Source organism: Pseudopodoces humilis, chromosome 4, assembly GCF_049639895.1.
Source record: "Pseudopodoces humilis isolate 2021_Gansu_Grassland_sample_001 chromosome 4, ASM4963989v1, whole genome shotgun sequence".
In the NCBI taxonomy this organism is placed as follows: Eukaryota; Metazoa; Chordata; class Aves; order Passeriformes; family Paridae; genus Pseudopodoces; species Pseudopodoces humilis.
This window is the reverse complement of record NC_142203.1, coordinates 71,489,364-71,505,236: the sequence shown is the minus strand read 5'-3', so window position 1 is coordinate 71,505,236 and position 15,873 is coordinate 71,489,364.

Here is a 15,873-nt window from a genome sequence, read left to right as displayed (position 1 = left end):
GTATTAACAAGGAATATTCCCTGAACAAGACGCTTTTCTTCTGAATGAACTATCAGATAAATATGAACTCGGAAACGGGATAACAAAAGGTGTTGCAATTTATTAAGGATCATAGAGCAGGTTATAGTAGAGCCATAAATATAATCCAGACCTCCTAATTCCCATTCCAGTGTTCTGTCATTTGCATCAAAACTGCATCACACTGTAAACTGACTGCATGGGATTATTCTGCTCAAACAGTAATGGTAAGTATGGCAGTTGTTATAATTATTAGTGTACACTGGAAAATTAAACAAATAAATGACCACTCTACTCTAAACAGAAGCTCAGCTTGCAGAGTGAAGATCTGTAGACCTGTATGTAGGTACCTGATGACTTTAAAATACTGCATTCACAAAGGACTCCCTTCCCTTCTGGGCAAGTATGGAGTTAAATGTCAGATAGACAGTTGAATGAAGGCCTGTGTCTGTGCACAGTGATATCAAGCATCACCAGAAAAGCAGAAACTCAGTCAGTTTGCTGAAGTGCTTTCCAAACTTCTTTGACTCCAACTGCAATCAGTATGGGGATCATTCAAACACAAGTGTCAAGAGGGTAAACAAGTCATATGGTGTGAATTATCTTGGGACAGCAACATGGATCTTTGGTTGTAGGGATCCTTTTGCTACCCTCCTCTGGGATGCAGTCAGTATTCCTGAGGGGGAAAAAACCCACCATCAGAAGAGAGATTTATACTCTCACCTTTAACATTTTCTCATGTATGAGCAAATTCAAGATTAACTAAAGACTGAACAAGAGAACAAAGCAAAATGAGGATAGCTGTAGCTTCTTTGCTAGAAAGAAGTTCCTTGTGTGCATGTTCCTTCACCTGCAACTTTAAAAAATATATTTAATTTTATCACTCTGAAATGAAAATGAATCCTTAAAGAACACAAGGCTCTTTGTGGCATCCTGACTGTATAAGCATTCTTTACATTTATATATATACTAACATTTTTTAATTTCTACTCATATTCCCAACATTATGGATGATATTGATACAGGTGAAAGAGGAAGGAAGTGTTGTCACAGTTATCTATAATTGAGAAGTTAGACACTGTGTGGACACAAGAAAGCTATCAGTTTGTACCTCTTCTAGGAGTCTTAGTTTTTCTCCACAAATGCTCAAATATTTGAGCTGCTGCATAAAATCAGCTTTGAATGATCCATTTCCAACACCTATAGAGACTTTTAAGACATTCAGTCCTGCACTAAGGAAGATATATAATGAGTAAGGTTCAAATCACAGTAAAAAATAAGATTTGAGGAAGTAATTTAACAGGTGTCTTTTTTGTGAATATCATGCTGAGATATACTTCTCTCAAGGCACTTCTTAAGAACATAAACACCTGATTTATGATTGTGTATTCTATTTTAGAAGTTATTAAAGAAACAGTTCTGTACAGCTACTCAGAAAAAAGGGGCTACAAAGTCTTTTTAAGATCTCAGTGAATAAACGTCTGAATAAAAGATGCCATAGAAAAATTAGCTATCATTAAAATAAATTATTTTTTTATCTTATTTTTATCTTATTTCATTTTATTTGTAAGATTGTACTGTATCCATTTCTCAGTCAAACTCTTGTGCTAAAAAATTATTCTGAAACTTATTTCCCCACCATAACTTAGTTCACCTTTCAGCCTGTGTGATTTATCAGAGCTAAACTTAAGCTCATAACTAAGATTGCCACTAAACTGAGACTCTTTACAGTAGGAAGAAACCTCTCATTATCTATCCTACACTGTTCATGGGTACAGACACTTGTAAAGACTGGTTTTACTAAAGTGCAGTGAATATGTACATCCATTTTGCCTGTTAACGGTGAGAACAGAAAATGTTGACATTTACATGCAAAATCCTTCCCCATAAAAAACAGTGGAATGCACTTTAAACTCTCTGCTGTTTCATCAAAGAAAAACACAAATTCATGGGTTTTAAAGTCAAAAGAACTCACAGAAAAAATTAGTCTTGAAGCAACCTTTGAAGACCATTCAAATAAATGCTGAACACAGAGATATGCAGATCTCTATCACATTACTCAGGGGTTTTTTTCAGACAAGCTTTGAAGATGTCTGAAGATGAAGACCTTTCTCACCTCTCTTAGCAACCTGTTCCAGTGCTTAACAATTTTTATCCTTATGTTGTTTATTGTTTCCTTTTGCGTAATGAAAAATTCTCTCGCCACATATTGGAGGTATGGCCTCCTGTATGTTCTGTGTATATCTCTGACAGAAGTCAAGTTCTATCATCTCTATCATGGTGCAGATTGAAGCTGAAATAATACTTATCCTTGTCTTTTCCAGAGTAATGAATATGTGATATATTCCAGCCTTCTCTCTTAGTCATCCCCTCCCAGACTCACTGGTTTTTCATTGTTTGAGATTTCTTGTACTGGAAGGCCAAAACTGGGCACAAGGCTATATGACCTCATATAACTGTGGAATATGAGTGTGTCAGATAGAGGATCACTCCCAAAACATGCTGATTACAGATTTGTTAAAGAGTATCAGAGTTTGGTTGCCCTGGGTTGGCAAGATGACACATGACTACCTTGTGTCAGCAAGAGTCTTGGCCCTTTTCTGAAGAGCTGCTATGTACTCATTCCCCACCCTGTACTGGAGCACGCAGTTATTTTGATTTGGTGAGGGCTTGGTTTATTCTGTATTTCAGTCTGCTGAAAGGTGTTAAACTACCAGTACTGATCCCAGGGAAGCTCCTCATTAACAATCTGTGTTTCTGACTTCACAGAATCACAGAAGCATTACATTTGGAAAGGACCTCTGGATATCTTGTTGTCCAACCACTCTGCCAAGGTAGGGTTACCTGGAGCAGGTAACGCAGGAACAAGCCCAAGTGGATTTTAATGTCTCCAGAGAGGGAAACTCCATATCTTCCACTGGAAACTGTCCAGTGCTCTGCTGCCTTCAACATAAAGAAGTTCTTCCTGCTGTTAAGGTGAAACTTCTTGTGTTTTAGTTTCTGGTCAATGCTCTCTCTTCTGTCACAGGGCACCACTGAAGAAAGTTTGGTACCATCTTCTTGTCACCATCCATTGAGATATTTTTACACATTAACAAGATACCCTCTCAGACTTCTCCTATCCAGAATAAATAGCCCAAACTTCTGCAATCTCTCCTAATAAAAGTGATACACCAGACCCCAAATCATCTTTGTGTCCTCTGTTTGACATGCTCCAGTAGCTCCATCTTGCATTGAGGAACTCAGAACTGACACCATGCTCCATATGTGCCTCACCAGGGCTGAGTAGAGACAGGATCACCTCCCTCCACCTGCTGGCCACACTCCTACCGATGCATCCCAGGATACCAGTGGCCCTCCTGGATGTAAGGTCACACTTCTGGTTCGTGGCCAGCTTGTCACCCAGCAAAGCTCCCAGGCCCATCTCTGCAGAGCTGCTCTCTGGTAGGCCAGCCCTCATGCTCTACTGGCTCTTGGGGTTCTTCCTCCCTTGGTGCAGGACCCTCCACTTTCCTTTGTTAAACCTCTTTAGGTTTCTCTACGCCCAGCTCTCCAGCCTGGAGTCATGGAAGACTGGAATTAGTCTTTGCCAGTAGAAACTGAGGCAAACATTGAACATCGAGTCTTTTCCTGTAGTCTTTAGCACAACAAATCCTGTCCTTTCAGCAGCAATCCTGTGTTAACCTTGGTCTTCTTCTTGCTGAAAGTATTCTTTTCTCTTACTAAGTGTTGCCCTTGACATTCCTCACCAGTTTTAACTCCAGCTGGGATATGGCCTTCTTACTTCAATCCTTGGATGCCTGGACAGTGTTTCAGTGTTATTACTCACAGTTCCACATCGAGCTTGCCTGGCCCCTGGCCATGCTGGCCTGTTTTGTGTAGATCAAGATGGATCATTCTGGTGCTTTGAGGAGGCTGCCCTTGAAGATTTTATCTTCCAGGGCAGGCTTTAAGCTTTCACACATGCCAGCTCCCTAAACCTACTCTCCTGATACACAGGACCTTTACATTGGTAATACCTTCCTTTTTTCCCCCCATCAGTGCTGACTCATGGTCACTGTGGCAGAGGCTCCAAGTCTCAGATTCCTGTTCAGTTCTACTTTATCTGAATAGCGAATCCATCACAACATCTTAGTTTGGACATTCACCATCTTCATCAAAAAATAATGACAGCAGTCCAGCTTAATCTTTGTAGCACCAGTTAGAGTTTCATACTTCAGGGCTGAGCCTAGTAGCTTATCTTTGATTAGAACATCTTTTCCAGAAAAGCATTCACTATTGATCTGACAAAAGAATGGCAAATAAGCCTGTTTTGTGCATAGTTTTTCTTCTTCATTAGAAGTATGTATTTATTTTTTTATTTAATTCACCTGATTTCATCTTTCGGGTTTAGTTTATCTAGCCTTTTCTGCTAAGTGAAAGAATCCTCTGGCATTTTTTTTTTCTTATAAAGACACCTACATAGAAAAATCATGATAGTGTAGTAAAAATAGATGATCAAGTTTTCCTATTGAGAGAACATTTTTTAATATTTTCTGCTTTCTGGAACTTGGAAGTGTAAAAAGTTTCAATAAGAAAGAGCAGTGACTTCTGATATAGCTAAAACTTTGAGCTAGTCCATTCAGGTATTCACTGAGGCAATTCACTCATTCCTTGGCTCTATTGTATATGTAATAAGCATTACTGTGGGCCTCAGGTAAGACTTGAGCTGGAAAGTAATAGTATAACCTTATCAGAAGCAAAGAGTGTAGCTTCTGAAACAATGACTTTTACATAGCGAGTATGATAAATGAAAGCATTTTCCTCTTGTTTAAGAAAGTAGGTTTTTATGAGTTTATTGTAGGATATTTAAAAGGATGAAGAAATCCTTTATTTGAGTTTGTAAATTTTATTGGCACTAGTGTTTCCATCTTCCTTTTTTTTTTTTTTTTAATCCTGGGATTTATTGCTTTTTTTTTTATTTCAAAGCAATAAGAACTTGAAAGAAAATTCTCAGCACAATGTGTCAGACTTTTCTGCTCAGGTATAGAAGGGTTTTTTTAGTTTTCCACTTCTCCAGTTTGGCTGACATGTTAAAACTACCTCTTTATGTGTCTATGAAAGAAGTCATTTAAACAAGGTATTTTAAACTTCATCATTTTGAAGGGGTTTTGGCAGATTTGGTTATGGTTGTTTTTTTTGCCCATAAGGTTCTCTGTATATTCCTTTGATTTAGGGTTCATTAAATTATTTTAGCTGTAGGCTTTTTTGAATTTCCATTCTTTTTTCTTCTTCAGTTTATCTTTGTGCAGTTCTGTCCTGTATTTAAGAAGCCTCTTCAGTTTTATAAACAAAAATATTATTTCTAAAAACAACTTTCAGCTTTGGAGTTCAACATATTAAAACATTCTCAGAATGATGGATGGCAATTTTCTGATTGCAATTAATTTGCAATTCTAACTGATTTCATGATATTATTGTCACAATCTAAAGAGTCACTGAATACTTCTAAAACTATCTATTTTTCTTTTATTTAATAATGTGAACATCGACTATGAATTTTGAATGCTGGCTTTTTCACTTACACATATTAAAAGTAGAAAGGTCAGTTTAATTTCCTGATCTTGTTTTATTCAAATTTATCTGTTAGTTTCTTGGGCGCAGAGCTTAGCATAGGAAAGTTCCCTGTGCAGAAAAAGCCAGGTAAAATTGATGGAGCAGAATAGAAGGGTATGAGCAGTCCTACTGAAAGATGATGCTGACTCTGAAGCCTTGTCTGAGGCTTTTTGCCGTCAGTGTGCAGCTCTGTTTGAAAATCAATGGATTGTCATTTAATTCAAGAAATCAAGGATGAGATCCTCTACAAACAGCAGTGGGTGGGAGCATCACTTACTTCTGGAGTGTGCTACCAGCACGCTTCTTAAGTGATGACAGAGAAAAAATTTGTGTGCATTTCAGTTTCTGACAGTAATTAATTTCACTTTCCAGTTCTCTTATATCAACTTTGATAAATTCACGGCTCTACAAGCCATTAATGACCTAAACCAAAGCACATTCAATGACATTAAACAGAACATAAGGGGGAAAGTGTTGCCATAGAGGTACATGAAATTAATTTACAGACTGAGGCTTTGTTCATATGTGCTAGCTTTCTAGGTAACTGTCCAGAATCTCTGTATCATCATCAGTAAAAAAGGCATTTCTATAAGGTCACACATCCGTTTTCAAAGTGGTATGACAAGTATAGGGTAAAATCTTATATAAAACTGATTTTCTTTTCAATATCTACAGTTGGAATTAAAATAATTGCATTGAAAGAGATGTAAAACAATTGTTATGTTATCCCCTATAAAATTTTGTTTTATTGTATTTTTTTATGGACTGAAAGAATCTTTTTATTCCCATGGAACTAAAAAGATCATCAATTATTATGAACATCAGAAAGCTTGAAAGAACTTTCCCCCATTTGACCCAGTCCACATCCCATGGAGCATTTCATTATGAAAATACAGCTGTAACTTATGGCGAATTTTTTATCCTTTTCCTAGTGAATATCCTTTTATACAGCACCTGCAAATGGCTGCTGATTATGTTGGACTGAAGGACAGGATATTCTCTCAAAAAGCAGCAATAAATTGGCCAACTGAATTTTCAACTGTCACAAACAAGTTTCTGCAGCTACCACAAAATAGTCCTCAGTTTTATTGCAGCTGTGAAAAACATTATGTTGGCAAGACCTCTCTGCTTCAAGCACTTAACTTTACTTTGTCACTTAAATTATCCATCAAAAGTCACATTTTCTAATGAGAGCCCTTTGATGTCATTTTCTTCTTAAACTTGTGTATTTCAGTATGTCAAGGTGACTTCAAGGAGGAAATGCACTTAAATTATTGTTCATTTGAAGGGCTTTTCTTGTGGACAGCATGATTATCTCATCTTGTCAGGGAGGTGGCCAGGGGTTAGCTTTTGTTCTGTGTCCTTTTTTCCTCCATCTCCAGTTTCTTACTCATTCTCTGCCAGAATACAAATCAAGGCAATGATGTGTGTTGGATAAAATGTCCATCATCTTTCTGGTGTGCGTCTCTATCAAGCTATAGCAAAGCAGAGCTGTTTGTAACATTGACACAAATGCATTATTGGTGCAATCAAACTGTGCTAGTGAATAATGTAAGTGTTTGAGTTTCTCAATTCCCACACTAAGGGTGAGAAAAAAAAATGAACTTGTTAGGTAACAGCTAAAAGGAAAGGTCCCACAATCCAGGTTTTCTAATCCAGACACCAAGCTGCTTTATTTAGATACAACTGTCCACAGTGGAGTCAAGTGTCTTTGGATGCTCATCTGAGACCTCAGAAATGAGGATTTTACTTTGTCAGCCATAGGTCTCTCATTTTACTTTGAGCAAGTTACTTAGGTCATCTTAATGACTTTTCCATAAAGTTAATGTCCCAGTGATTTCAGTATTTTAGGTTCTTTGTATCTTTTGATCCAGCTCTGCATGTGAAACCGGTATTTCTACTCAACCATATGCCATTTAAATTGATATTCAGACACTTGTGGATAAATACACAACAAAGGTAGATAACAAGACCATTGCCATGCAATTTTATATTTGTTATTTTGGGGCAGGCACAAACTAAACTCCTGAATTCTGAAGCTTCAGTTCCCAATGTCAAGTCCCAAGCTAAGAATTCCTAATACCTTACTGGTACTTCCAATGTTTTATAAAACTGTATCCATCTTAACTGGAAAAGTGAACCAGGAAGTAATAGCTGCAGTTTGCATGACTCTAGATTTTTCTCCAAAGTCTACTAGAAGTGAGGTTCTTCCTACCATTTTCACTACTACAGAATTAAAGAAAATATTCTTACTATAAAACAGACTGAAAGTAGAAACAAGAAAACAAAAGCGAGTCAGATAATTGAAGGAATATTCTGGAAAATTATCGTCTCAAAAAAAGACTGGAAAGACTGAATTTCAGTTTGGGAAAAGTTACTGAGGCAAATGGGTTTAGAAAGGGCTTCAAAATACAGGTCAAAGATTCTCTTGCCCTATAACCCACCAGTTTGCTAGAAATTGTTCATCCACCTCTCAATTAAATGAACAGATTCTGGTTAGAGGCTTGGAGTTATTATGATTGTGACTAAAAGAAACAAATTGATATCTGGAAAAAAAAATAAAAAGAAAACTATCTTCTGAACTCAAAAAGCAATAAACTTTATATTAAAAACTGAAACTTTATTTCAAATTCCAAGAGGATTGAGGGATTTTATGTATATTTTTTTTTTCTTTCTAACATGACTTTGAAGTTAAAAAGGTCATATTTATTTCACCTGCTCACTAATGGCTCTGTGGCAGTAACTATAATTGATTGTAAAGTTGTTTTTTTTTGTCATTCTTTATGGATTCAGATCCTGCAGATTAGAAGCTTCGGGGATTATCAGGCAGCCACAGTCAGAACTGAAGAATTATCAGAGGATAATCTTGTACTATTGCAAACTCCCTGCTATTAGGTATCATCCAATCATTCATTCAAGGAATTGTTATATATTTGTTCAGCTGCTCTGCATTGTTAAAGTCTCCTTCATTCCCTTTCAAATTTACTTTCATGAACTGTATAAGCATTATAGATGGTACATAATAAGCCTCTGCTGAAAAGAAAGAACTGATTCTTTTTAATTTTATTTTTATTTAAACCAAGGTCAAGGTTGAAGAATCATGCCCATGCACAGAACTTAAGATAATAAAAAAAGTTATTTATAACTTTTCCTCTTAGTTTCCCTGGGCAGGTTTCTCTTACTCTCTCTTCAACTTAACACTTCTTCACAGAGAGCAGCTCAGAGGCCTAACATGAGCGCATCAAGAGTCATGCAAAACGAGGGCAAATAGAAATCACACTCAGTAGCTGCTGCTTTTGTTATTTCAGGCTGGCAACTTCTAGGGGAGGGAGATTGAAAACTCCTGAAAGAAGACAGTCTACACCCTATAAACACAGAGGAAGAGGGTAGCAATCTCTCTGCATCGTTGGCTACTACTCCTCCTTATTTTTCCTATGACACCAGTAAGGAAATGGTAACAGAGAATTAGGCTGTAATGTCTTGGTGGCTGCACTGAGTTGTCCATGAAGAGATTGATGAATTTCCTTTCACATGGATGTCACTGATGACACAAATTGCAGGGCCAAGAGGAATAAGGCCTTGACATTCTAGAGATAACCCCAGGCAATGGTGGGAACAGGTTGAAAAATGACACCACTTGGGCTAATTTTTAGGTCATGAAGGGCTGGGCATTTTCTGAAAGGCTAGAAAGTAATGTCAGCAAGAGCTGGTATTTCATGCATTCTCCTATGCGTGAAACTCTTTGCTCTTTTACATCAGAACAAGAAATTGCAGCCCCACATGTTTTAAAAACTCATGTAAAAAAAATGATTTTTCATCTCTCAAAATGAGCACCAATAAAACATGTTAGTGTCTGGTAACTTCAGAAATTATCTCCATTAACTCTGCCTCTATAACTAACCATGTATGTTCTCAGAATGCTATAATTTCTAGGAAGAATCTTTTAGCCAAAATAGGATTAAGCTCACATGTCATACAGGCCAAGATGCAGAAGCTCATGTAATGGGATAGAATGATACTAATTCATTCATTCTGTGCACTCACTTGTGTGTGTCTATCAAAGCATGGCTTTCTCATTTACTGAAAGCTGCTGTTGGACTCTTGTCTCTGCACCAAGTGACATTCAAGAGTGACATCTCCTTCACTGTGCTCATTACCTAACCCTCCTGCTTAAATACATTCAGGGGAGGAAACAGACAGAAGAAGTAATTTTTGGCTTGAAGAAATTTCTACATATCTACAAGCGAGACAAGATTCCAAGAAAAATGTTTTCCCACCTGGAATTCTGTGCATCTAATAGGCTAGATGTGAGTTTGTCTGACTGTGAGTGAGTGCACACTGCATCCCACGGTTTTGGCTGGGATAGAGTTTATTTTTTCTTAGTAGCTGGTGCAGTGCTGCAATTTTGATTGAGCATGAGAATAATGTTGATAACAAAGTGATGTTTTAGTTACTGCTCACTAGGGCTCACCAAATCAAGGACTTCTCAAATTCCTGTGCTCTTACATTGAGCAGATGCACAAAAATCCAAGAGAGTCAGCATGACCAGGACAGCTAACCTGATGTGGCCAGAGAGATATTCCATACCATAGAACATCACATCCCCATGTACAAACAGGGCAGAGTTGGCTGGAAGTCACTGATCATTGCTGAGAAACAGGCTGGGCATTGATCAGTGCCCAATTGTGAGCTATCATGGGGTGAATAATTTTTTTCTGTTTTATTCTTCTCCCTCCCTCTTTTTTGTTTGGATGATGATGATGATGTTTGGGGTGTTTAAGTTATTAAGCTGTTCTTTTTGCAAGCCATGAGATTTACCTTTTCTTTGTCATTTTCCTCCCTGCTGGGTGAAAGGTGGGGGGCTGAGCGAATGGCTGCATGGCCCAGAGCTGCCAGCTGGGGTTGGACCATGACACATGGGCATGTCAGCATACGTTTGCACAAGGAATTGGGGTAACCTACTCATGAAAATACATATGATAACAATAATAATATTGTTATTATAACAATAATGATAACAAATGAGAAAAATATGTGCTTTATACCATCTCAATTTTCTCATAAACAATATTGCTTTGCGTGACAGCTTCAACGCTGAAAAATCTAAGGGGAAAGAGAAAACTCCCAGTATTTCTTTATCTATTTATTTAAAGGGCAACTCTCCAGTAATTAATTACACAAAATAAGCTGAACCCTTAAAACAAAGGAGACAGAAAAAAGTGTGAATTCTCTGAGGGCCTGAAAATTTTTAGCTTGCCACAAAACACCCTTGATGAGATTTATAACTTTTTTTACATGGAAGTAGCAGTTTCCCTTCTGAAAGGAATCCCTGAATGGAAAATTGTTTACTTGAAACCAAGTCCACAGGGGGATTTAGCTGTCTGGCCTCACTTGTGTGGCTGACAAGACTTAAGTGCTACCAATCCTCCATGGGTCAGCAAGGAAATTCAGTACATTCAATGCTGACTTGTAGGACCCTGCATTACACAGGTGATGCCAAAAACAAAAGACGAGTCCCATATAACCCTGAAGAACTCTGGTCTTCCAAATGCTTTAATCCCTTTTGTGAATTTAATCTATTCTTTAAAAAAGAGAACACTGCTTTGTTCCAAAACAAAAGTTCCTCCCACTGTAAAAAACTGGCATCTGCAGGTCTTTCCTGAAGTGAAGAATTTACACAAGAAGGAAAATGCCTGAATGGACTTAAACTTCTTTTTTTTTTTTTTTTTTTTCCCCTGGCAAATGACCAGCTACATGATTTAGAATAAAGCCTGATAAATTAATGGCATGCACCTATTTCTAATCTGGGAAGAACAGTTTGTCTGCTTCCCACTGCTCTACCCAGAACGGCAAGTAATTGTGTGTGCTTCCTCTCTGTTTACCAAATAAAATTACTTTAAACTTATTTTTTGATTTATCATTATAACCCTACAAATATTCTTACCCTGGATCCATCCCTCCTGCTCAATTTTTGCATTTCATATAAAATTATCCATTAAGGGAGCTCATGGAAATGATCTGCAGCCCAATTTTTATGGTATTCATATGGAAAGACATCCATGGGTTCTCTGGGTTTCAGAGGGAGCATTTATCCAGCGGAACCAGTGGATTCAGGTTTCTTCCTTACTTGCCATAGAGCAGTTCAGAGCCATGTTGTAAAGAAAAGAGTCCAGCTGTCTGAAGGAAGGAGCAGAGTGAACCTCCAGCACGTTTGCTGATGACATGAAAAAATGAGCTGGAGCATCTGTGGTAAGAGGAAAAGCTGGGAGAATGGGACTGTTAAGCCTCAAGTGGAGACAGCTCAGAGGGGTCTTATCAATGGATATAAATACTTAAAGGGAAGGTTCAAAAAGGACAGATTCTTTTGTGGCCAGGACTAGAGGTAATGGGCAAAAACAAAATGCAGGAGGTTCGTCTGAACATCAGGAAATGTTATTTTGCTGTGATGATAACTGAGGGCTGACACAGGATGCCCAGGGACATTGTGGGGAGCTCCATTCTCGGAGATACACAGAAGCCATCTGGACATCGTTGGGCAGCTCACTATAGTCATCTGTGCTTGAGCAGGGAAATTGGGCCAGATAACTTCCAGGGAACCCTTCCCACCTCAATCAGTCCATTATTCTGTAGTTCTGTTTATCTGGATACACCTTTTTTAACTGCAGGTTTCCTACACATCTGTGAAAAATTCTGCCTCACTAAGAGTTTGTGTAGCATGTCCAGGGAAAAGAGTCTTAATTTATGCAAACTGTATTCACCTACAACTTTCTAGACTCTTTTTTTCAGACCCTACCCTGAATTTAGGTTCCCTTTCCAGATCAAACATTTGACTCCTGTCTAGGGCAGAATTCTGCTCAGCATACAAGGCAAGAGTTCGACTGACAGGCAGACAGATAGACGGACTGACTGAGTGATTATGTATTTAATCCTCTTTCTTTCAACTCCTGAGCTACCCAAACTCCCCCAGCTCGGCTTCAGCACATGTGAAATCCTGGCTCAGAAGCAAATGTTGTGTTTATTGTACATAGCTCACAGACAGATATTGTACAAATGCAAACAAATATGAATGATAGATACTGAATAATTGCTGTGTGTTCTCCTGACTCACACCTAATGTAAGAAAGATCACTTTGGTCCCTTGTTTCCTGGCTGTTGTTAGTTTTGGTTCATATTTATTTTGTTGCCTTAGCTGTTATTTTGTCAGCTTCAGGTGTTTCCTTTGATTAACACACAGCATGTTTTTCCCTAGTCTGTTTTTTTTTTTTTTTCCTACTAGGTCTGTCATAATCTGTCAGGTATATTATCTTTTTATATGTAGGTGTTGTTACAGAAATATTCAATAAGCAGATTTTAAAGAAATCATACATATATTTTTAATCTAAATACATAGATATGTTTTAGGAAAGGAAAATGGATACATATGACACTCAGACGATTGTGATACAGAGGGCTGTGTATGCTCAATTCCTTTTATACTCATAGTAAATGGAAAGTGATGTTCAAAGCACTGGAAACCCTTCCATCAATTGTTTAGTCACATTATGGAGAAGATTCTGTCTCATATCTTACCACTTCTCTCTCCAGTCTCAAACGTTCCCTACGTGCTGCAGTCCTGTTTTGTACCTGGAATACTGGGATCCCATTACAACAGGCAGTGGACAGAAGCAAGTGAATAGAAGTTTCAGGAGGCACTGAGGTTTTTCATATGGTTCATGGCAGGACCAGATCTCACCCTGAAACAAAGATTTTGCTGGTTGGATTCAGCATCTTCAAGAAGTCAGGTTTTTTACCAGTGGTATAGCAATCTCCATACTTAGAAGTTCATGTGAATTAGTCCAATGGAAGAACTCTGCATGATCTATGAGAGGCCTCTAAGACAAATTATTGATTGTAGAGGACTTTTTACATGGACTTGGCCAGTTTCTCCATTTTCATTTGGAGGAAAGAAAAAAAGGAAGTAGAAATAAAGAGAATAAAAAGTATTTGTGGAAAAAATACTGTTTATCTTCCAGAAATTCAATCACTAATATTAAAACTGTTGTCCTGTGGTGTAAATGACTTGTTCTTACAGTGTTTGAGTGGCCCTGGATACATTTACAATGAAAGAAATTTAGAATGAAAGAAAACTTAAAGGGGTGAACAATGAGTAAATCCACAGCAGTTAGAACCAATAAAACTGACTTCAGTTTTGAATTTACCACTGTGCTGGAGCAAGAAGGTGTGGTGCGTGCTAATATTATTTCTTTCATTTTTGTTTTTCTGATGAAGAAAAGTTTTGTTCTTTTTCCCCATTCAGGACATGCCTTGAAATGTTTGAATTGTGACAGAGATTAAGAGCAGTGTGAATCACTATGGGTAGGTGAGCAGACACCTACATGCACACAGATCACTACAGAAGCCAGAGAAAATTTTCTCAGTCTCCTACATCAACAAAAGACTGGAGCCCTACTGAGAGTCTTGGAGAGAGCAGCAGAAGCTCTTGCCTTGAAAAACCCAAGGAAAGAGTTAACAGAAAGCATGCTGCCTCTCTTCAGCAGCCTTCAGCAGTTGGTGCCTTTGCCATTAAATATTTTCACATGTAGGTTTTCTATTTGCCTTGAATTACTGAAATACACTAAGCACATCTCTCCAAGGACCCAAAGCGATGGTGTAATAGGTTCTTGCTAATAGCTTGAAACTATACAGCAATCTAGTTTTAAAATACAACACAAATCTTTATCTAAAAGCACTAACACCTCACTCCTGTGTTCACCGAGTATGTTTTCACATTTCTTTTTGCAATGCCTAGCAGGGAGGGGGTGGGTGGTGGGGAAACAGCTACAAGAGAAATGATGCATTCCAGGCAAAGAGCCAATTTAAAAAGTCTGTTCCCTCCAGTTTGCTGTCACTTGTCACGGTTAAACAAAACATGGAATAGAAAAAGAGAAATTGGCTTCAGTGTAAATGTCAACATTCTGATTAAAGCAAACACGAAGCATTCACAACTCTTGACAAAAAAAAAATTAAATTAAATTATGAAGGGTATGCAAATGAGGCCCTTCGTCTGTATGATTAAGGGTATGTATGAATTTGCATTTTCTGTTTATACTATTAAAACTAATGTAACAGAGCCGGGTGCTCGAGAGCATGCAGGCATCCTTTTTTAGGGGGTGAAGCTTCCCAGCATATTTGTGTAAACTGTGTGAATTGAGAGTGTGAGTGCATCCCCAGGCATGTGTGGGTCGGTAAAGGCTGCACACTCCTGACTTTTGACAACTCCTGTTTTATGTGTATGAAAAACAAGATGGTTCTTAACTTCAGGAGGATGTTCCGCTTTCAATGCGCAAATATGTGAATAATGTACTCGGTTAACGTCATCATCAGCAAAAAAAAAAAACCCAAAACAAAACAAAACAAAAAAACCTTAATCACTGGAGAATTCTTGAATTGTACTGTTTTTCCAGGAAGGATAATGGAGAATTATAAAAAATATATTAATAATTTAAACCTGGGTAGAATATGGTCCCAGTTCCTCTGTATCTTGTTAGGCACAGATCTTGAAAATTGAATTGTTTGAAATGTGCTTTTGCAAAGCTCTCAGCATGCATTCCTAACATAAAATTTTAAAGCATGTGTAATACATTTGAATTCTATAATTAAAATTAATGGGAAAATGAAAAATAAATAGCCTGCACTGGTCCAGTTTCCCCTTCCGTGGAATATGTTTTACTGGTATACCTTACTGTGTATGTGGTATGTTTGTATGGTATACTTAAGTTTGGTTTGTTTTCTTTTTCTCCTTTCCATATTGGTTTCCCTGTGTGAATCTATTTGTAGCTATGTTTCCAACAATTCCCTCACCAGTAAATATGCAAATACATGAAAATACTACATAAGCTACTACTAGACAATATTCCTTACCCAGAATTAGAAAGCATTTCTACTTAGACAAAGCAGAGTCTGTGCACTCAAACATGTTATTACTTCAGGACACTACCTACTACCTCCTCCCTACTCCCTCGCCTTAGAAAATGTGTGTACAGAAATCTGAGGAGATTACCACAGATTTATTTTTAATAACTACATTTAGAAACATAAATTCTGTTTTAAAACCTGTATAGCAAATTTAAAGACTGGTATGAAATAAGCTAGGCATGTTCAAGGTGCAGGAGGATTTATCTGGGTTGCTAAAAGCAATGCCTGCCTGCATTTATTTGTCTGTTTGCTACAAGACTACAGTGATGGGCTCAGCACAGCACTTAACAAAGTCATCCCTCTGTC